This window comes from Ovis canadensis, chromosome 2 (assembly GCF_042477335.2).
Source record: "Ovis canadensis isolate MfBH-ARS-UI-01 breed Bighorn chromosome 2, ARS-UI_OviCan_v2, whole genome shotgun sequence".
In the NCBI taxonomy this organism is placed as follows: Eukaryota; Metazoa; Chordata; class Mammalia; order Artiodactyla; family Bovidae; genus Ovis; species Ovis canadensis.
The window spans coordinates 154,204,935-154,227,307 of record NC_091246.1 but is presented as its reverse complement, the minus strand read 5'-3'; the positions used below and the strand labels follow the sequence as shown (position 1 = coordinate 154,227,307).

Here is a 22,373-nt window from a genome sequence, read left to right as displayed (position 1 = left end):
AACAGGACCAGGAGTATCTTTCAGTTTACCAGACATCAAGGAAACAGTAGACATTTTTCTAGTAGTGTATTATCATGCAGACAAGTTTCAACTATTTGGTTTCCCTAAAAACTGAGAACAGAGGTTTGCAATTGGGTGATAGGAAGTGGGCCCTGCGGCGGGGAGGGGAAAGCATACAGAGCATACAGCCTGGCATACCACTGTGCCATCCACACGGAAGATGATACGGGAGAGTGGAAACTTGTTTGCCTTTCTTGCTTTGAGTTCGACTTGGATTATAATCATGGAATGCAGGCAGCCCTTGGCAAACCGTGGTTTGAACTTGCTGGAATGAGATAGTACATGCAGACCTAGTACCAGAGTACACTTGACATCTGTATGGTCAGTCTGGCTTTTTCTAGATTTCACGGGATTTGGAGTTCTTCTCTCTACCTTCAGATTTCCATCTGTAGTGTGAAATTATGAGTCTCCAAAGATGAGGTTAAGGTAATTCTGTCCCTTAAAATAAAGGCCACAAGTGTCTCTCTAGGCATTATATAGTATTCTTCTGTTGGGGGCACTTGAGATGATATGTGTGAGCATGCTTTATAAACTGGAAAGTTTATCTAGAATCTAGATAAAATTTTGTAGCTACTGCATCGTTTAATGAAGCTTTGCAATGAAAGGAGAATTGTGATTGTGACTGAACTGCAATTCTCAGTCTGGAGCCCACTTTTAACTAGGTTTATAGTTTCATCAATTTCCTATTTAATTGTTTTAAGTCATCCAAGTGTCAGGCAATGTTCTTGTATTCTTTCTTTCATTAAGCAGTAGAATAAATACTTAAGTTTAATGTAAAAGTTGACATAGAGAAAATATTTTTGATTTTAGGACATTAAAAGACAGATATTTGGAGAAATGCTGTTGAAACATTTTGGATGCTGGCTAAGTCCATGGCTTTCACCAGCTGCCCCCCTAGCTTGCCTCTCTCTGCTTCCTCCCATCTTCAAGAGCCTGTATTGAAGCTTTCCTCACTGATGCTGGTTGGTCCAGTGGCTCCATGTGTTGGATGTCTAGAGAGGGTTCTGTCACTTTATTTTTAGACTCATAGTGACTTAAAATATTAAGAAATTATCCTAATAGGTTAGCAAAATTATGGCATATTTTTTAAAATTATGTCTGCTTATTCATACTTGCTATTGCTGCTGCTACTAAGTTGCTTCAGTCGTGTCTGACTCTATGCGACCCCATAGATGGCAGCCCACCAGGCTCCCCTGTCCCTGGGATTCTCCAGGCAAGAACACTGGGGTGGGTTGCCATTTTCTTCTCCAATGCATGAAAGTGAAAAGTGAAAGTGAAGTCACTCAGTCGTGTCTGACCCTCAGTGACCTCATGGATTGCAGCCTTCCAGGCTCCTCCATCCAGGGGATTTTCCAGGCAAGAGTACTGGAGTGGGGTGCCATTGCCTTCTCCTATTCATACTTAGATGTAGGTTATTTTTAGTTTTATTTTTGTGTACAGATTTGCTTAACAGTCACTGAATTTCTAGGCCAATTTCAGGTAACTGAAGCACCTTTGAAAGTAGTTCATATTGTCTGCAGCTGGGATGCTGCAGCCCAGTCTGGAGCAAAATTGGAAAACACATCCTTCTAAAGACAGGCTTGGGCTTCCCCAGTGACTCAGTGGTAAAGAATCTGCTTGCAATGCAGGAGAGGCAGGTTCAATCCCTGGGTTGAGAAGAGTCCCCTGGAGTAGAAAATGGCAACCCACTCCAGTATTCTTGCCTGGGTAATCCCATGGACAGAGGAGCCTGGCGGGCTACAGTCCATGGATTCACAAAAGAATTGGACATGACTTATTGACTAAAGAACAACAACAACAAAGACAGGCCTAGAAATCCTAGTCCAATCATTTAAGATGTTTCCTTTCTTGGGCAGCAGGACTGAGTTATATCTGGCTGCTAGGCCATTGTTCACAGAACCACGAAACAATGCAGGCCACCAAAAACAAGACCAACCAATCCACCTCACATATTGGTATAGGTTTCACAATGCAAATCACAAAACATTTGTATGATATGTGTGCCATCAAAAATGGAATCACTGCCTTTGGTAAGCCACCAGCTGTATGAGCCTGTGACACAGGTAAGACGGGTTAAAAAAGACTATTTGCTATTAGGCCACGGAAAGCAGCATTCAGTCCAATATGTGTTGATCCATTTTTAAGCAGATTCCTTTCTGCTTCCAGTAGCTGGTTGATTTTTCTGATTATAATATCAATTAAGTTCTTCTTGACAGTATCATCTGGTTCATGATGTTCCATCTTGAGCTTTTCCCTCTTCTCCCAGAAATCTTCCTTGGTCTTCTTCAGCCACACAAGGGCTCACTCAAGCCTTTGCTCAACTCACCCAGGCGCAGCCATCTTTTCGGCTTATTTTTAATGTTCATACCTAACAAATGAACACCCTTGACACAAAGGAACAGATATTTTAAAAACTTAAGTTGATGCACTTAAGTTTGATATACTGGACATAAAGATGATTAAGACATAATAATTCCTCAAGGAATTCTCAGTCCAGCAAACTGTAAAATAATATATGATAAATAATTGCACACAACTGTTGATTAGATTAGACAACCAGAAAGTACTTCTGCATCGTCTTTTTTCATAGAGAAGGTCAAAACTTCAAACCGAAATTCTTTCCTATGTGGAAACCTAGACCAAAGAAACTCTCGACCCCTTCATGGACCCTGAGTGCACTGGGCTGGCTGTTCACTTCCCCAGGGACCCACTCTCTGGGCCATTGAGGTTGCTGGAGAATATGCAGCCACATTCTTTTCACTGTGATCTTCAAGGTGACAGTGTGAGTTGCCATTCACAACTGGGAAAGCCCCATTGTCTCCTTGCCCATCAGTGATGCTGAAGCTTTTTTCAAATCAGTTCTCTTACTTTGAAAGCTCTTTTCATGTTTCAAAACACCAGAGAGAGAAAACTGATGCTAAATTACGTAAGCTGTAGAGCAATCCATCGGACTAGGGAAAAAAAAAGTTGGTCTGGCTATTTTGTTCCACTCTGCACAGATAACACTCAATATCCTAATGGAACTAAAACACATTACTGTCTAAGAGAGAGAGAGACTACAATAACAAGTAGTCAATTTTCCCTCCTGAAAAACTCCTTTTTGAGAAGACATACTGAATACATTCTACACAAATCCTAGTTCCTATTTGCACATTGTAATGCTTCAATATACCTGAGGATTTTTTGACCTCATGAGATACCTCCCAATCTGTGCCTTGTGTATCTCCTGTGTCACCATCAACTCAGAGCAATTGGAAGAGACTAAGAGATTCAGTTCTGTAAAACAACCTCATCATAATGGAAAATCCAATTAACTTTAGATACCGTAGCCACATACCAGTAACAGCACTGTAATTTTGCCTTCTATGAAAATGGCTTAGCTGTTTGTTGGGTAGCATGTCAAGAATTAAACAATGCCGATTATTTTCCTTGTCTTGAGATCTAACACTACCTGGTGAATTAGAAGACCAACTACTGATATACATTTAACTAGATTTAATTCCTGGAATCTTTGTGTTTTACTGACTTGTTTTGCATGTTCTGGGGTGAAGGAAAATAATTATCTCAGGGAACCCAGACTGAACTCTTGTTCCACAGTTTATAGGTTGTGGAATGATGATGTTGATAATGTTTGATGTCATTTTTAGCTTTCCTAAGTGAAAAGTGATATGAACTAGTGATATTATCATGCTTACTGTCTTGGCTGCTTTGTGAGAGAAGTCAGAAAGTGATTGTTATCTGTTCTCAAGAGAAGATAAACTGGGAGGCTACAGGAAATGTTGCTGAAATGTTCATCGTGATTGTTGGTGGAGCTGAAACAAAAGCCAGTCTCAATACCAAGCTCAGTGTCCAGCCTCCAGATATTCCTTCTCACATTGGCAAAGGGGGCACACCCTGGGTTTCCAGTGCAAAGCTTACTTTTATTAATTTTTAAAGATATGAGTTAGTTGCATTCAAAACAAATATCCAGTTTTTACCAAAAATGGCAAAGGATAGAAAGATGGTTAAGTCCTAATCCTTGCCCTCTAGAAGGTTTAAACAATATGACAAATACAAAGCAGAGAAATCATAACCAGCATATTAGACACACAAGAAAATTATATTAATGTCTTCTTGAAAGTAGGTAAACTATAAATTATGGGTGTGTAAATACATACTTGGGCTTCCCTGGTGGCTCAGACGGTAAAGAATCCACCTGCAATGCAGGAGACCTGGGTTCGATCCCTGGGTCAGAGAGATCCCCTGGAGAAGAGAATGGCAGCCCACTCCAGTATTCTTGCCTGGAGACTCCCGTAGACAGAGGAGCCTGGAGGGCTACAGTCCATGGGGTCTCAGAGTCGGATAGGACTGAGCAACACACTTTCACTTTTCTAATACATACTTTTAAGTTCAAGAGTGATGTGGAAGGAGGTCTCTTGAAAGGAAATCAGGGAAAGCAGATGAGGAAAGAGGGAAGAAGCCTGGGCTGCACTTCCCTCCCTGTGGTTTCTTTTGGTTTAGCCAGCCTGCTCTTCCCAAGGCAGTTTCTGCAAGTTAATACTGCATGTAAGACCTACCGAGGGAATTTTTTTTTTAATGCAGATTCATGGGTTCCACCCACAGACATCCAGATACCACTGGTTCAGAGTTATATTTAAAATCTCCATTTTAAGTCAGCCTCCAGCAGCTGAGAGTCAAGCTTTGGACTTTGAGTTGGGAAACAGTGCTCTGAGATCAGTCGTGTGTTGTAAGGAAGGGAGAAAACTGACTTGGAAGATCTGGGTGATGTGGGGGTTCACACACGGTGATCTCTGCAATCTTTGTCTTATATCATAGGAGAGTAGGACTGGAAGAGAAGAGGAAAAGTCAGCTCTCCGTAATTAACTAACAGCCTTCTCCCAGCCCAAGTGTACTTGGGCACAGCCCCATGTGCCTGCATCAGAGAAATCTGACTCCTGACAGTGTTTCCACTTTCCCTGTCCGTCTCTTGCATTTCCTCTGACCCTCCTATTATGCACCATCTGGGGCATGGCTGCTCCCACTTTCCATTTATGAATAATCTGGAACTATATTTAGGCATCTCCAGTCATTAGGTACCTACGGTTTCTGTATACAGCCTATAAGGTTTTATTTTTTAGAATTCTAGAAATTCATGAGAAAGAAAGCTCTTAATATTAGGTCACTTAGTCAATTACCTCCTTTCCTGCCTAATGCAAAATTATTCCCAATAGTCCTGTTTCTAGCACTCTGTCGCCTATTTTTAAATGTACTGATGGTGATTCTGCCCCTCCCCTCAAGAGACCCTTATCCTGCCTCTCCGAGCTCAGTGTCAGGGGCTTTCCCTGGTAATTAGCTCCAACTTGCTATTTCTTCTCTTTCCCATTATCCTTGGTTATCAATTCCCTTGTAACAACATTATTTCTCTCACATAGGCTTTATATTTTTAGACAGTTTCCACAGTTTCACAAGCCACTGTTAAAAAGAGTTAGGCTACTTAGTACCAGCCCCTATCTTAATGAGTCGCACTATTGGACGATGAAGACAGACCTAATGGAAACTGTCTTTGGGTCCCACTGTGTTCCACCACGAGCCACATTACCTCATGCCTGCATCTCTGTGCTTGTCTGCATTGATTTTATCAGTCTGAGGTCATCCCCCTCTACAGAGCAGTGTCTCTTTAAGCATAATGTGTCTAGATCACATGAAGGTGTATAAAAAAGGGCCATCTTGTTATCTGAAAATTGGGAATGAGACTGCCTACTTGGTTACATTTCTATCAATGTTAAATGACACCAGGTTCAGAAAAAAATTAGCAACAATTCTACTGTGCAGTCAACATAGTAAAATCCTGAGGCATATCTATATGGTACTAATATGAATATACCTCATTCTGTTTTTAGCTCTCTCACTTGCTGGCCGTATGACATCAACACAATGTGCAATGACCTATTATATAATCCTTCACAGTTGCTGGACTGAGTATTCTTTGAGGAGAGGAGCTGCGCCTTATTCATCTTTCTGCCCAGGGCATCAGACTTAAATGTATCAGCCTAAGTTGTTTTACCTTCCTGAGCCTCAGTGTTCACTTCTGTGAAATGAGCACAGATAATCTGCTTTTGGCTCAGACACATTTTATGCCTTAGCTGACATCTTCCCAGCCCACAGTTTTGCTCCAGCCATTGCTGCAGATAACACACTTGCACAAGAAGAGATGGAAGACACCTCACTTCCCCCGCACCCTGAGGAATCCTGTCAAGGGACATCTGCAGGAGCCTGGGTCCAATCACCCAAGCAGTGGTTCTCACCAGGAAGATGCGGTGATCACGCTGTGGGAAGGAGCTGAGAGAAATACATTTTGTCTGCCCCAAAGTTGCAGAAGCTGTGATAATCTGTTCTAGGAAAATACACCCCACTAGAAACAGGCCAGGGACACTGTTAACAACCTACAGTACACAAGGTAGCCCCCATGACAAAGAATTTCCCTACCCATATGCCAGTGGTGCTGCTGTTGAGAAACCCAGACCAAGAGACCCTACAAAAACTGCATCTGAGGAAAATGCCTCATAAGATAAGCTCCTTCCTCTTGTGTTCAGACCCTGTCACCTTCTCCACTCCAGAATGGACCCACTAGAAGGTTATTACTCTGCTCTATAAGTGCATACACAAATACAAAAGATTTCTTTTATACAGAGTCGGACAGACTGAGTGACTAAGCACAGCACAAGAATAAGACATTTACCTACCCTGTAGTGTCAAAGCTGTAATGCTAGGAGTGCTCAGGTCACAGCACCAGCACAGGGGATATATGCTCCTTGCTGTGGGAAGAAACAGCAGAGCTAAAGAACTGCAAGGCAGAAACCAAGGGAACAAGTGGAGGAGCAGATGCTGAGGTGCTCATATAAAAGGTTAGAATATAATACTAGAGAGGGGAGAATTCACTGATATTGGAAACTTATCCCATGATCTTGAGTTTGATGTCTTAGTGAGGACAAACAAAATTGGTCCTAATGCATTGCTGGGATCATTCTTTGAAGGTTGTCTGACCAAAGTAAATCAGGAATAGAATTGCCTTGGCAGAGTATTGGGGAAAGCATCAAAAGGCTCAGAAAGATGGAATGTTGTCATGGATTTATGTTAGAACAAAGTGCTCACCACCCAACTATGATCCCTGAGGAGGTCTAAAGGACACTCTTCCACCTGGTTAATAAAGAATGTGTCAACATGGTGGAGAAACTTGGCTGTGGCTGCTGACTGATGCTGGGAGATACTACATTGGAACTGGTTTCCCTGCTATAGCTGGGATTCTAAAATAGCAGAAGCAATTTTGTCTTTATAGAAACAAGTTGGACATGATTATTGAAATGGGCAGCAAGGCCAGAGTTTCAATCAGAGTTTCTTAACCTACAGGGATCTGTGGGAATGGTTAATAGATCATGGGTGCAAGATGGATGGGTAGCCAACTAGAGTTAGGTTTCATCTGTATAACCAGAAGATGAAATTCAGCAAGCAAAAAACTGCTGCCAGTCACTACAATAGAAAAATCATACACCTACCCATTTTCTAGATCAAAGTCAATTCTCAAGAGTCTGAGCTCAGTCTCAGATCCTGAGCTCACCAACTAACGAAGAGGCTAGATCCTGTCAAGGAAGTATCCTGAAATACCACTGTAAATACGTGATAAATATTTCCCAATTCACAAGGAACTCTGAAGCTAGTTGCCAGAAAAAGTATGTACTGGGAAAAGAAGTGGAGAAGGCAATAGCACCCCACTCCAGTACTCTTGCCTGGAAAATCCCACGGATGGAGGAGCCTGGTAGGCTGCAGTCCGTGGGGTCACTAAAAGTCAGACATGACTAAGCAACTTCACTTTCACTTCTCACTTTCATGCATTGGAGAAGGAAATGGCAACCCACTCCAGTGTTCTTGCCTGGAGAATCCCAGGGACGGGGGAGCCTGGTGGGCTGCCGTCTATGGGGTCACACAGAGTCGGACACTGAAGCGACTTAGCAGCAGCAGCAGCAGCAGCAGGGGAAAGAAGAATTCCCAGACCATTCAAGAGGCTATAAGGCAGAGGATCACAGTTGACTCTGATAGCAAGAAATCTAAAATTCCACTATGCCCTTCATTAGAGCCAGGCTCATGTAAGCAAGACAATGAATGGAATTCTGGCCCATGTCCCTCCCAGAGAGGTCCAAGGGGTCTGCTGACATCCGTGCAGTTATTGTCCATTCCCTTATGCAATCAAGATTGGCTCCTTGACTGAGGAATCAGAGCAATGGTGCTTGGAAAGGACAAGAGGAAGTCTCTAAACCTGCATTGTTATGTCTCAGAAAGAATTTCAGAAATTAGCATCACTATCAAAGATTTAGTTTACCTATTTGGTTGCTGCAAAAACTAGAGGGATCATGGTGAACGACAGTGGACCAAAACAAACATAAAAAGTGGTTGTCATAATCACAACTGCTATACCAGATGTAGTATTTTCCTAGAAAATCATCACAGCTTCTGGTACTTAACATGCAGCTTTTGAGCAGACAAATGTGTTTTTCTCAAACCCCATAAATAATAAGGATCAAAAACTGTTTGCTGTGTTGTAAGAAAAACCTACACATCTGAATGCAGAGTTCCAAAGGAAAAACATATCCATCTGAATTCAGACTTCCAAAGAATAGCAGGAGAGATAAGAAAGTCTTCCTCAGTGATACAGAGGAAAACAATAGAATGGGAAAGACTAGAGATATCTTCAACAAAATTGGAGAACAAGAATACACAGAAGAACTGTTCAAAAAACAACTTCACGGCCAAGATAATCACTATGGTGTGATCACTCACCTAGAGCCAGACATCCTGGAATGTGAAGTCAAGTGGGCCTTAGAAAGCATCACTACAAACAAAGCTAGTGAAGGTGATGGAATTCCAGTTGAGCTGTTTCAAATCCTGCAAGATGCTGCTGTGAAAGTGCTGCACTCAATATGCCAGCAAATTTGGAAAACTCAGCAGTGGCCACAGGACTGGAAAAGGTTCGTTTTCATTCCAATCCCAAAGAACGGTAATGCCAGAGAATGCTCAAACTACCTCACAATTGCACTCATCTCACACACTAGTAAAGTAATGCTCAAAATTCTCCAAGCCAGGCTTCAACAATCTGTGAACAGTGAACTTCCAGATGTTCAAGCTGGTTTTAAAAAAGGCAGAAGAATCAGAGATCAAATTGCCAATATCCGCTGGATCATGGAAAAAGCAAGAGAGTTCCAGAAAAACATCTATTTCTGCTTTATTGACTATGCCAAAGCCTTTGGCTGTGTGGGTCACAATAAACTGTGGAAAATTCTGAAAGAGATGGGAATACTAGACCACCTGACCTGCCTCTTGAGAAACCTATATGCAGGTCAGGAAGCAACAGTTAGAGCTGGACATGGAACAACAGACTGGTTCCAAATAGGAAAAGGATTACGTCAAGGCTGTCTATTGTCACCCTGCTTATTTAACTTCTATGCAGAGTACATCATGAGAAACGCTGCACTGGAAGAAGCACAAGCTGGAATCATGATTGCCAGGAGAAATATCAACAACCTCAGATATGCAGATGACACCACCCTATGGCAGAAAGTGAAGAGGAACTAAAAAGCCTCTTGATGAAAGTGAAAGAGGAGAGTGAAAAAGTTGGCTTAAACCCCCACATTCAGAAAACTAAGATCATGGCATCCAGTCCCATCACTTCATGGGAAATAGATGGGGAAACAGTGTCAGACTTTATATTTTGGGGCTCCAAAATCACTGCAGATGGTGATTGCAGCCATGAAATTAAAAGACGCTTACTCCTAGGAAGGAAAGTTATGACCAACCTAGATAGCAAATTGAAAAGCAGAGACATTACTTTGCCAACAAAGGTCCGTCTAGGCAAGGCTATGGTTTTTTCAGTAATGATGTATGGATGTGAGAGTTGAACTGTGAAGACAGCTGAGCGCTGAAGAATTGATGCTTTTGAACAGTGGTATTGGAGAAGACTCTTGAGAGTCCCTTGAACTGCAAGGAGATCAAGCCAGTGAATCCTAAAGGAAATAAGTCTTGAATATTCACTGGAGGAACTGATGCTGAAGCTGAAACTCCAATACTTTGGTCATCTGATGTGAAGGGCTGACTCATTAAAAAAGAGCCTGATGCTGGGAAAGATTGAAGATAGGGGCAGAAGGGGCCGGCAGAGGATGAGATGGTTAGATGGCATCACCGACTCGATGAACATGAGTCTGAGCAAGCTCCAGGAGTTGGTGATGGACAGGGAAGCCTGGGGTGCTGTAGTCCATGGGGTCGCAAAGAGTTTGCTAAAACTGAGCAACTAAACTGAGGAAAGATCTATTATTCATTGTCTGTTTTATCCTAGGACCAGATGAAATCTCTGTTTCTGTCACAATACAGTCCACAGAGATCTTGATCATCTTGATATTCCACAGAACCAGCATGATTGCTGGTTGACAACACTGATGACACCAGGGTAATTGGTGAGTAGGAAGTGTTTAGATTGTCCTGGTAAAATATATTTTACTTTCTTAGGCTCTGAAATCACTGTAAGCTGGAATCAAGATTGCCGGGAGAAATATCAATAACCTCAGATATGCAGATAGACACCACCCTTATGGCAAAAAGTGAAGAGGAACTAAAAAGTCTCCTGATGAAAGTGAAAGAAGAGAGTGAAAAAGTTGACTTAAAGCTCAACATTCAGAAAACTAAGATCATGGCATCCAGTCCCATCACTTCATGGGAAATAGATGGGGAAACAGTGGAAACAGTGTCAGACTTTATATTTTGGGGCTGCAAAATCACTGCAAATGGTGATTGCAGCCATGAAATTAAAAGACGCTTACTCCTTGGAAGGAAAGTTATGACCAACCTAGATGGCATATTTAAAAGCAGAGACATTACTTTGCCAACAAAGGTCCATCTAGTCAACGCTTTGGTTTTTCCAATAGTCATGTACAGATGTGAGAGCTGGACTATGAAGAAAGCTGAGTGCCAAAGAATTGATGCTTTTGAACTGTGGTGTTGAAGACTCTTGAGAGTCCCTTGGACTGCAAGGAGATCCAACCAGTCCATTCTAAAGGAGATCAGTCCTGGGTGTTCTTTGGAAGGAATGATGCTAAAGCTGAAACTCCAGTACTTTGGCCACCTCATGCGAAGAATTGACTCATTGGAAAAGACTCTGATGCTGGGAGGGATTGGGGGCAAGAGGAGAAGGGGACAACAGAGGATGAGATGGCTGGATGGCATCATCGACTTGATGGACATGAGTTTGAGTAAACTCCGGGAGTTGGTGATGGACAGGGAGGCCTGGCGTGCTGCGATTCATGGGGTTGCAAAGAGTCGGACACAAATGAGTGACTGAACTGAACTGAAATCACTGTAGACAGTGACTAAGCCTTTAAACTAAAAGACACTTGCTTCTTGGAAGGAAAGCTATGACAAACTTAGATAGCATATTAAAAAGCAAAGACATCACTTTGCCAACATAGGTCCACACAGTCAAAGCTATGGTTTTTCCAGTAGTCATGTACAGATGTGAGAGATGGACCATAAAGAAGGCTGGGCCCTGAAGAATTGATGCTTTTGAATTGTGGTGCTGGAAAAGACTCTTGAGAGAGTCCCTTAGACACCAAGGAGATCAAACCAGTCACTCTTAAAGGAAGTGAACTCCGAATATTCACTAGAAGGGCTGATGCTAAAGCTGAAGCTCCAATACTTTGGCTATACAGTGTGAAGAGCCAAATCATTGGAAAAGATCCTGATGCTGGGAAAGATTGGTGGCAAAAGGAGAAGGGGTGGTAGAGGATGAGATGGTTAGATAGCATCATTGACTCAATGGACATGAATTTGAGCATACTCCAGGAGATAAAGACAGGGAAGCCTGGTGTGCTGCAGTCTATGGGGTTGCAAAGAGTTGGATATGACTTAATGACTGAACAACAACAAGAAGAAGGCAATAAAACCCTCATAGTTTTCAAGTACCTATCATATGAGTGATGCTTTTAAAGATACAATGAACTGAAACATCTGGGGAAAATCTCCTCTAATATGTCATGTCCACCTCTTTGCCACCCCATGGACTGCAGCCCTCCAGGCTCCTCTGTCCATGGAATTTTCCAGGCAAGAATACTTGAGTGGGTTGCCATTTCCTCCTCCAGAGGATCTCCCAGATCCAGAGATAGAAACAACATCTCTTGTGTCTCCTACACTGGCAAATAGATTCTTTATCACTGCACCACCTAGGAAGCCCTTTTTAAATATATCAATAAATGCCAAATTGTTCGCCGGCATGTCCTACCACTAAGCTAGAGGCACTGCACCTGGTAGATTTATTGTTTTTTGAAGCACTTTGACTTTTTATTTTGTGTTGAAGTGTAGCTAATTGACAATGTTGTGATAGTTTCAGGTGGGCAGCAAAGGGACTTTACATACACACATATCCATTCTCCCCCAAACTTCCCACAGGGAACTCTGCTCAGTGCTGTATGGCAGCCTGAAGGGTAGGCTTATTTGGATACTGATGTCGGCACATACCACACATACTCTGTGAACCAGTTATCAATATCTTGGAAGGCTGACATTTGTAGGTGTGGTATATGCTGCCCAGAATCATCAGACCTGCCTGGAGGAGGTCCGGGCTGCACTCTGAACTGCCCTGATGCTCAGGTAGTATAGAAGATGAATGCCACATTAGGATGCTGTATAGAGTGTCTGTCAAACCTCATTATGAGAGCCCCAGCACAAACCCTGGTTCTGAAGCAAGGTCAAACCTTTGAAGATATGGAACAACTCACCATTTCAAAAGCCGCTCCTGGCATGCTTCTGAGCACTAGTAGAGGCCAGGACTCAAGTGTGTCTAAGTACCTAGAGCTGCTTATGATGAGCAGGATTATGAGATCCACAAAATCATAAAGTTATCCAGGAATGGAGGGAAACCTCTATATGATGTGAATAGTACATTACATGGAGGACTGAACTGAGGCAGACCAAAGAGCACAAGTTGCATAACCACATGGCTTTGACTTCCACGTGACTTTCCTTTGTTACACTGATGTCTTCCTTTAGCTACACCGACGATCTCATGGAGGCTTCCCTATGACCAGCTTACAGAGGAGAAAACATTTGAGCCTGGTTCACAGGTGGATTAGCTCAATTTACTTATGATAACTGAAAATGCATATTACAGGCACACTTTCCTGAAGGTAAGTGGAAAATGAAAGTTTTCCCGGGAGCTATAAGAGGAGCCAAGGGTTTACTGTTTATATACCTTGTATGCAGGGAGAAAATACCTGAAATGGAAATAGGCAGTAGACTTCTGGGCAGACAGATGGCTTTACTGATTGGTCAGGATCCTGAAACGCCCACAATTAGAGGCTTGGGGACAAGGAAGTTTGAGAAACAGGTTTGTGGATGAATCTTGGCAGAGAAACCAAACCATGTATTGGTATTTGTGTCTTGTGTTAATGTTCACTTTATACATTCTAGAGTGTTCAGAGAAGTTCTGGACAATCTGGTGAATGGGTTTACTTGTCCAGGGGACATCCGTCAGCTTCTGACTTCAGCCGCCCTGGTGCTTGCACAGTGGTCCCGTGGATGAAGCAACCTTAGAGGCAGAGATGGGCTCTCTCTCACTAAGATGGAACTGACTACTATCACTGCTGTGTTCCTAAGCTGCCACCAGCAGATAGGCAGTATGGTGCCTCAGTATAGAAACACCCCTCAAGAAGCTCAACTATGTAGTGACAAGTTAGTGACATCCTAGAAGGGCAGTAATATATCTTAACACTTGCTTTGATTATGAGTTTGCTTTTCTTTTTTTTTTTCTGTTTTTTTTTTTTTTTAGTCTTTAGCTTTATTTTTTATTTTTATTTTTTTTTATTTTTATTTTTACTCTATTTTACTTTACAATACTGTATTGGTTTTGCCATACATTGACATGAATCCACCACGGGTGTACATGTGTTCCCAACAAGTTTGCTTTTCTTATCCAAGATTCCTCAGTTAGCCTCATTCTGAGGGCTTGAAGACTGTATGGTTTACAACTTAGGATTTCAGTAACATTGCCTCAGATCGAGGGACACATTTTATAATGAAAGTAAATGAAATGAGTGCATGGCAAAAGAACCCTCAGATCCCACAGTGTACCATAGCACTTTGAAGAAGCCAGTCTAGTAAAATGATGAAATCACCCATTAAGGGTCCAGCTAGGAGACCAGCTTGGGGACAACATCCAGCATGACTGACTGTGGCCTCCAAGATTCCGTAAATGTAGTGAAGCTATAGCCAACACAGAGTGAAGTGTCATTAAAATGCAGGGTCTGAAAAACAAGGGATAGAAGTAGTATTGGCCCCTTTATCCCCAACCCTAGTGACCACTCTCAGAATTCATGCTGCCTATTTCTACATCCTTAGGCTCTGTTGTTGTTGTTATTGTTGTTTAGTCACTAAGTTGTGTCCAACTCTTTGGCAATCCCATGGACTGTAGCCTGCCAGGGTCCTCTTTCCATGGGATTTCCCAGGCAAGAATACTGCAGTGGGTTGCCATTTTCTTCTCCAGGGGATCTTTCTGACCCAGGGATTGAACCCACATCTCCTGCATTGAAGAGAGATTCTTTACTGCTAAGCCAACAAGGAAGCCCTCCTTAGGCTCTACTGGATTAAAAACCCTGAGTCCTGGCATTTGAGGTGAAAATGAAGGGTAGGAGAAAGAGTCTCTGCCAGAGAACACAGAAAGAGTTACACTGAATTTAAAGCTATGACTACTACATATTCTGTCATTTGGGAGCCTCTCAAACCAGTGGGCCAACAAGCAAAGAAAGGAGTTGCCACACTCCCAGGCAAGTGATGGGGCAACTGACTCTGATTAGCTTCGGGAAATTTGGTATTTCTGTATGATATCACTATGCATGCATGCTAAGCCACTTCAGCTGAGTCTGACTGTATGTGATCCTACGGACTTTAGCCCACCAGGCTCCTGTGTCCAGTGGGATTCTCCAGGCAAGAATACAGGAATGGGTTGCCATGCCCTCCTCCAGGGATAATATCACTATCTGTGGAACCTAAAATATACAACAAAGTAGTGAATATAATATAAAAGAGACAGACTCACAGATACAGAGAACAAATGAGTGGTTACCAGTGAGGAGGGCAATATAGAGTGGGGAGTGGGGGGCACAAAGTTTCGGAGGGAAGAGGTTCAAGTATGTATTGTACACATGTGAAATAAAGGCAATACTTTGTAATAACTGTAGATGGAAAATCATCTTTAAAAGCTATATAACAGTTTTTTTTTTAATTTAAAGAAATTAGATATTTGCTACACAATTGGGGCATGAAGGAATGTAACTCTAACCCATGATATTCACTGGGGCTTCTCTTGATCCTTGCAGACAATTTCAGCAAACAGTCTAACACAGGTAAAGCAAGTAAGAGATCCAGATTCTGTTTGCAGATGACATGATCCTCTACATGGAAAACCCTAAAGACTCCACCAGAAAATTACTAGAGCTAATCAATGAATATAGTAAAGTTGCAGGATATAAAATCAACACACAGAAATCCCTTGCATTCCTATACACGAATAATGAGAAAGTAGAAAAAGAAATTAAGGAAACAATTCCATTCACCATTGCAACGAAAAGAATAAAATACTTAGGAATATATCTACCTAAAGAAACTAAAGACCTATATATAGAAAACTATAAAACACTGATGAAAGAAATCAAAGAGGACACTAATAGATGGAGAAATATACCATGTTCATGCATTGGAAGAATCAATATAGTGAAAATGAGTATACTACCCAAAGCAATTTACAAATTCAATGCAATCCCTATCAAGCTACCAGCCACATTTTTCACAGAACTAGAACAAATAATTTCAAGCTTTGTATGGAAATACAAAAAACCTCGAATAGCCAAAGCAATCTTGAGAAAGAAGAATGGAACTGGAGGAATCAACTTCCTGACTTCAGGCTCTATTACAAAGCCACAGTCATCAAGACAGTATGGTACTGGCACAAAGACAGACATATAGATCAATGGAACAAAATAGAAAGCCCAGAGATAAATCCACACACCTATGGACACCTTATCTTTGACAAAGGAGGCAAGAATATACAATGGAGTAAAGACAATCTCTTTAACAAGTGGTGCTGGGAAAACTGGTCAACCACTTGTAAAAGAATGAAACTAGATCACTTTCTAACACTGTACACAAAAATAAACTCAAAATGGATTAAAGATCTAAATGTAAGACCAGAAACTATAAAACTTCTAGAGGAGAACATAGGCAAAACACTCTCAGACATAAATCACAGCAGGATCCTCTATGATCCACCTCCCAGAGTTCTGGAAATAAAAGCAAAAATAAACAAATGGGATCTAATTAAAATTAAAAGCTTCTGCACAACAAAGGAAAATATAAGCAAGATGAAAAGACAGCCTTCAGAATGGGAGAAAATAATAGCAAATGAAGCAACTGACAAACAACTAATCTCAAAAATATACAAGCAACTTATGCAGCTCAATTCCAGACAAATAAATGACCCAATCAAAAAATGGGCCAAAGAACTAAATAGACATTCTCCAAAGAAGACATACAGATGGCTAACAAACACATGAAAAGATGCTCAACATCATTCATTATTAGAGAAATGCAAATCAAAACCACAATGAGGTACCACTTCACACCAGTCAGAATGTCTGTGATCCAAAAATCTGCAAGCAATAAATGCTGGAGAGGGTGTGGAGAAAAGGGAACCCTCCTACACTGTTGGTGGGAATGCAAACTAGTACAGCCACTTTGGAGAACAGTGTGGAGAGTCCTTAAAAAATTGCAAATAGAAGTACCTTATGACCCAGCAATCCCAGTGCTGGGCATACACACCGAGGAAACCAGAATTGAAAGAGACACATGTACCCCAATGTTCATCGCAGCACTGTTTATAATAGCCAGGACATGGAAACAACCTAGATGTCCATCAGCAGATGAATGGATAAGAAAGCTTTGGTACATATACACAATGGAGTATTACTCAGCCATAAAAAAGAATTCATTTGAATCAGTTCTGATGAGATGGATGAAACTGGAGCCGATTATACAGAGTGAAGTAAGCCAGAAAGAAAAACACCAATACAGTATACTAACACATATATATGGAATTTAGGAAGATGGCAATGACAACCCTGTATGCAAGACAGGAAAAAAGACACAGATGTGTATAACAGACTTTTGGACTCAGAGGGAGAGGGAGAGGGTGGGATGATTTGGGAGAATGGCATTCTAACATGTATACTATCATATAAGAATTGAATCGCCAGTCTATGTCTGACACAGGATACAGCATGCTTGGGGCTGGTGCCTGGGGATGACCCAGAGAGATGTTTTGGGGAGGGAGGTGGGAGGGGGGTTCATGTTTGGGAACACATGTAAGAATTAAAGATTTTAAAATTAAAAAAAAAAAAAAAGATTGGAAAAAAAAAAAGAGATCCAGATTCTGGAAGATAATGCTCAAATCAGGAACTCAAAGCATGTTAACACCCTCTAGAGCAACTTTTGGCTAAGGAGGGAATGGAAGCTGGTGGATAAATACTTTCCTTCTCCTATTTCATGTGAATAAGCCTGAAGCACAGCTGACACAATTCTTCAAAAGGCCCCCAGGTAAACTGAACCCTAGCTGCCCAGGTTGGTAACCAGCTCAATACTGTACCCTGAGCCTGGCTTTCCCTCCTCCCCGCCTTCACTCTTCCCAGTACCCTCAGTCTCATTCCCTGTGATAACTTCCCCAAATCAGCTGCCCACACTGTCATCATCTCAGTCTCTGCTTTTTGGAAGAATCCCCAAAGTGTTATTATGACAACCTCTAAGAGTATTATTGTGAATATCTAGTGAAATAGCCTAAGTTGACATAGGATATCAGGGAAAAAATGTACAAGAACTTAAATATATCTTGGTAACTTTTATAATGCCCAAGGATAAAAATAAAATCCTTCAAACTTCCAGGTAAAAAATAACCATAATAATAATAACAGGTCACCTGGAAAGGAAAAAGAATTCTTACTGATATTGAAAATCTCATCTACAACACTAAAAACTAGAAAATAGTCATATTTGCAAGTAAGAAGAATGTGACTCTAAGATTCTATAGCCAAACTATTCTTGTGTGACAGCAAGAAACAGACATTTTCAGATAGATAGGGGTTTCAGAAAGTTGCACAACAGCAGAGACTATCTAGAAACATCACTTGAGGTAATCTTTAACCAGAGGAAACTGTAAAAATAACTTAAGAAAATGGAATACATGGTATATAAAAAACTATGGTCAGTATTGAGATTAGTAAAATGGATAGGTAAGTCAAGCTATCATGATGATGTATCACTACCTTTTATAAAGGTTATAGAAATCTAATAAAAATATGACTACTTATTTTGTGTGCCACCACAGTCCTATGGACATTGTTATTGTCGTTGTTGTTGTTGTTCAGTCACTAAGTCACGTCTGACTGTGAACCCACAAGCTGTAGCATGTTAGGCTTCTCTCCTTCACTATCTCCCAGAGTTTGCTCAGACTCATGGCCATTGAGTCGGTGATGCCATCCAACTATTTCATCCTCTGTCGAGGGACACAGTAAATATTAAAAGCCAATTTGTTCCTTTCCTGACCTGTTATTAATATTTTATGTCATCATGAAACACACATTCAAACAAAAGCATGCATATATAACATATAACACGCATGCATGCTTGCTAAGTCACTTCAGTCACATCCAACTCTTTGTGACGCTATGGACTGTAGCCTGCCAGGCTCCTCTGTCTGTGGGATTTTCCTAGGCAAGAATATTGGAGTGGGATTTTTAAGAGTTTAGGGAAGAACAAGATGGTGGAGGAGTAGGTGAACATGGAGTACATCTCTTTCCACGGATACATCAGGAATACACCTTCAGACACAGAACTGCATGAAGAACACCAGCTGAGAGCAGACAGGAGCACCTGAATTGTGGAAAAGAATTTATAGAACCACACAAAACTAAGACTAAGGAGCTAGCGGGAGAAACAGGAGCATTAGTAGGACTGGACCTGCCCTCAGCAGGTGGGAAACTGAAGCAGGGATTGATCCCCACATTGGGGCAACTGTCTGAGTCAGAGGAGAAACATGTAAGGCTGAGAATGAAACAGCTCATCCGTGGCAGCCTAAATGGAATGAGAATCAGACAGTCCTTGCCGCAGCCATACATACCCCAGACAGGAATGCTGGTCCCCCAGAAGATGCAGTGGCTGGGAGCTGGAGTTTAGGGATTGTGGAGCAATCCCAGGGCCAGGACTGCTGTTGACTGCAGAGAGACGGATTGAGAGGATGTGAGGGAGGAGATCGTGGTGGGCAATGCCAGGAGCCAGGCAGCCATGGAAGCAAGGTGATACTTCTGAGTCATGCTTACGGGGTGGAGCCATCACCATAGCTTCTCTCTCCCCATACGCCAGCATGGCAGCTGAACAATAGAGAGGCTGGCCCATCAAATGCCTGACACACTGAACTACAGAGTAGGACCCTACCCAGGGTGCTCCTTTAAGTGCCTGATGTACTGATCTACAAGGTACGATCCCAGCCGGGGGGCCCCTCTCTGTTCCTGATGTGTGGAGCAACAGAGAAGGACCCAGGCAAGGGAGCCCTCTAAGTGCCTGAATGGGTGGAGATATGGAGAAAGACTAGCCAAAGAGGCCTTCTGATTGCCAGCTACAAGAGGTTCCAAAAGACTCTGCTAGCGCCATAACTTGGAGAAGGCAATGGCACCCCACTCCAGTACTCTTGCCTGGAAAATCCCATGGGCGGAGGAGCCTGGTAGGCTGCAGTCCATGGGGTAGCTAAGAGTCAGACACGACTGAGCAACTTCACTTTCACTTTTCATTTTCATGCATTGGAGAAGGAAATGGCAACCCACTCCAGTGTTCTTGCCTGGAGAATCCCAGGAATGGGCAAGCCTGGTGGGCTGCTGTCTATGGGATCGCACAGAGTAGGACAGGACTGAAGTGACTTAGCAGCAGCAGCAGCAGCAGCAGGGCCATAACTCCTGCGGCAGAGGCAGTCCATGTCCCTGCACTCTTGGAGCTGCCAGGGTCCCCACAAGCCAAGCAGCTGCACCTAACCCTAACTCTAACCCTTCACACTCAACCTTACCTGTGGGGCACAGTGCCACAGGCAAAAAAATGTCTTGAGTCTATGTGGACAGGGTCACTTTGGTGGTGTCCAACTCTTTGCAACCCTGTAGACTGTGGCCAGCCAGGTATCTCTGTCAGAGAGGCATTCTCCAGGCAAGAATACTGGAGATTATTGGCCAACACTGGTTACCATATCCTTCTAGAGCACCATATTTCCTGCTGCCCCAGCTGCCAACCCTCCCCAACCACCACCAGTTCCTGATGTTGCCAGAAATCCTGCAACCCAAGCAGCTGCACCACCTCCACACCTGATCCTTACAGGGGCAAATCCAAGCCCTACAGAGCAGCCTCAGGAGTAAAACCTCAGTGGATGACATACATGTAGAGACGAGCACAGGGTTGGAGGGCATCCTAGGGAGGTAAGGTGGACTGTGACTCCCAGTGAGGGAAAGGACTCTGACAGCAGTGACTCAAGGAAAACATTTATTATTATTTCTTGACTTGTTCTGTAGATTCTTTTGGATTTCCCCCCACCTTTGTAACCCTCTGTTGTAGTTGTTAATTTTATGGGCACTAAGAAATCCAATTAAGATTTTAAGCTTTTTTTTTTTCTTTCCTCACATTTTTTATTGTTGTCATAAACCTCTGCCTCTGCATTGGGCTTTTGCAGTTCTGTGGAGTTTTCGTTTTTCTTTTTTTAATTTTAATTTTTTAAACCTATTATCATTTTTTCTATATTTATTCTTTGGTCTGCTTTTCTTACTGTTCTTTTCCCCTTGCAGTTAATCTTTATATAAATCTTCTTTATCTACCTCTATTTAACATGGCTTATCAATTCTTTCTTTCTTCCCTTTCTCTCCTTTCCTCTCAACATATTTGTTAGTTTTATTTTCATTGCTTTATTTCCCAATTGGCACCTTGCTTTAGTTCTGTTTCCCAGTTTGTGCCTTAATTAGTTTTGTTCTGGTAGAAATAATTTTTGGTTTCCTTTTTCACTGGGTCAGCCTATTGCACTTTTTTTTGTTGGACTGTTTCAATTTTGTTTATGGGTATATTTGTTATGTGTCTATCCCATTATTTTAATTATTACGTGCCTGATTTTGTAACTGCCATTTGTCTGGGGTTCATCTTTGGTTTCTTGTTTTTGGATATTTGTTTAAATCTCATTTAATGCCATAAAAAAACACTTGTGGAATCTGCATTCCTGACCAGAGATCAAGCCCTGAGCCTTTGGAGTGGGATAACTGACTCCAAGACCCTAGAGCACCAGGGAACTAACCCTAGGGAGTGGGGTTAGTGAGAACTCACACAAAGGAAACCATTTGAATGCAAGACCCAGCATCACCCAACCACCAGTAACACCCCACCTAGGATGTCTCATCTAAACAACAAACAGAACAAAAATACAAACCCAATCATAGCAGACAGGATTACCACCTCACTCAGCCTTGCCCATCAGAGGAAAAACAAACAAACAAACAAAAACTCATCACAAATCTCACCCTATAGGAAGTTCACATAAGCCACTGGACCAACCTTAGGAGGGCAGAAACCAAATGGAAGAAAGTATTCAACCTTCTTCAAGGAAAGTGAAAGTGAAGTCGCTCAGTCATGTCACACTCTTTGTGACCCCATGGACTGTAGCCTATCAGGCTTCTCTGTCCATGGGATTTTCCATGCAAGAAACCTGGAGTGGGTTGCCATTTCTTTCTCCAGGAGCTCTTCCCCACCCAGAAATGGAACCCAAGTCGCCCACATTGTAGACAGACAGTTTACCATCTGAGCCACCAGGGAAGTAGAATTCAACTTTCCTTGAAGCCTGGGAAAAGGAGACCTCAAACACAATAAGTTAAAAAAATAATGAAAAGGCAGAGAAAGACTACATAAATGAAGGAACAAACTAGAAACATAGAAATCCAATAAATGAAGAGGAAATAGGCAAAGAACTCAGAATAATGATAGTAAAGATGATCAAAAACCTTGAAAAGAAAATGGAAAAAATTCAAGAAGCATTTACCAGACACCTAGAAGAATTAAATAATAAACATACAGAGACAAACAACACAGTTACTGAAATTAAAAAATACTCTAGAAGGAATCAATAGCAGAGTATCTGAAACAAAAGAATGAATCAGTGAGCTGGAAGATAAAATGGTGCAAAC

General features: G+C 42.0%; 1 pseudogene; it reads right to left on the bottom strand.

Moving 5' to 3' along the window:
- Nucleotides 1-1,513: 1,513 nt before the first annotated feature.
- LOC138434684 (transmembrane protein 126A-like) lies at nucleotides 1,514-2,301 on the bottom strand (annotated as a pseudogene).
- Between the last annotated feature and the right edge of the window lie 20,072 nt (nucleotides 2,302-22,373).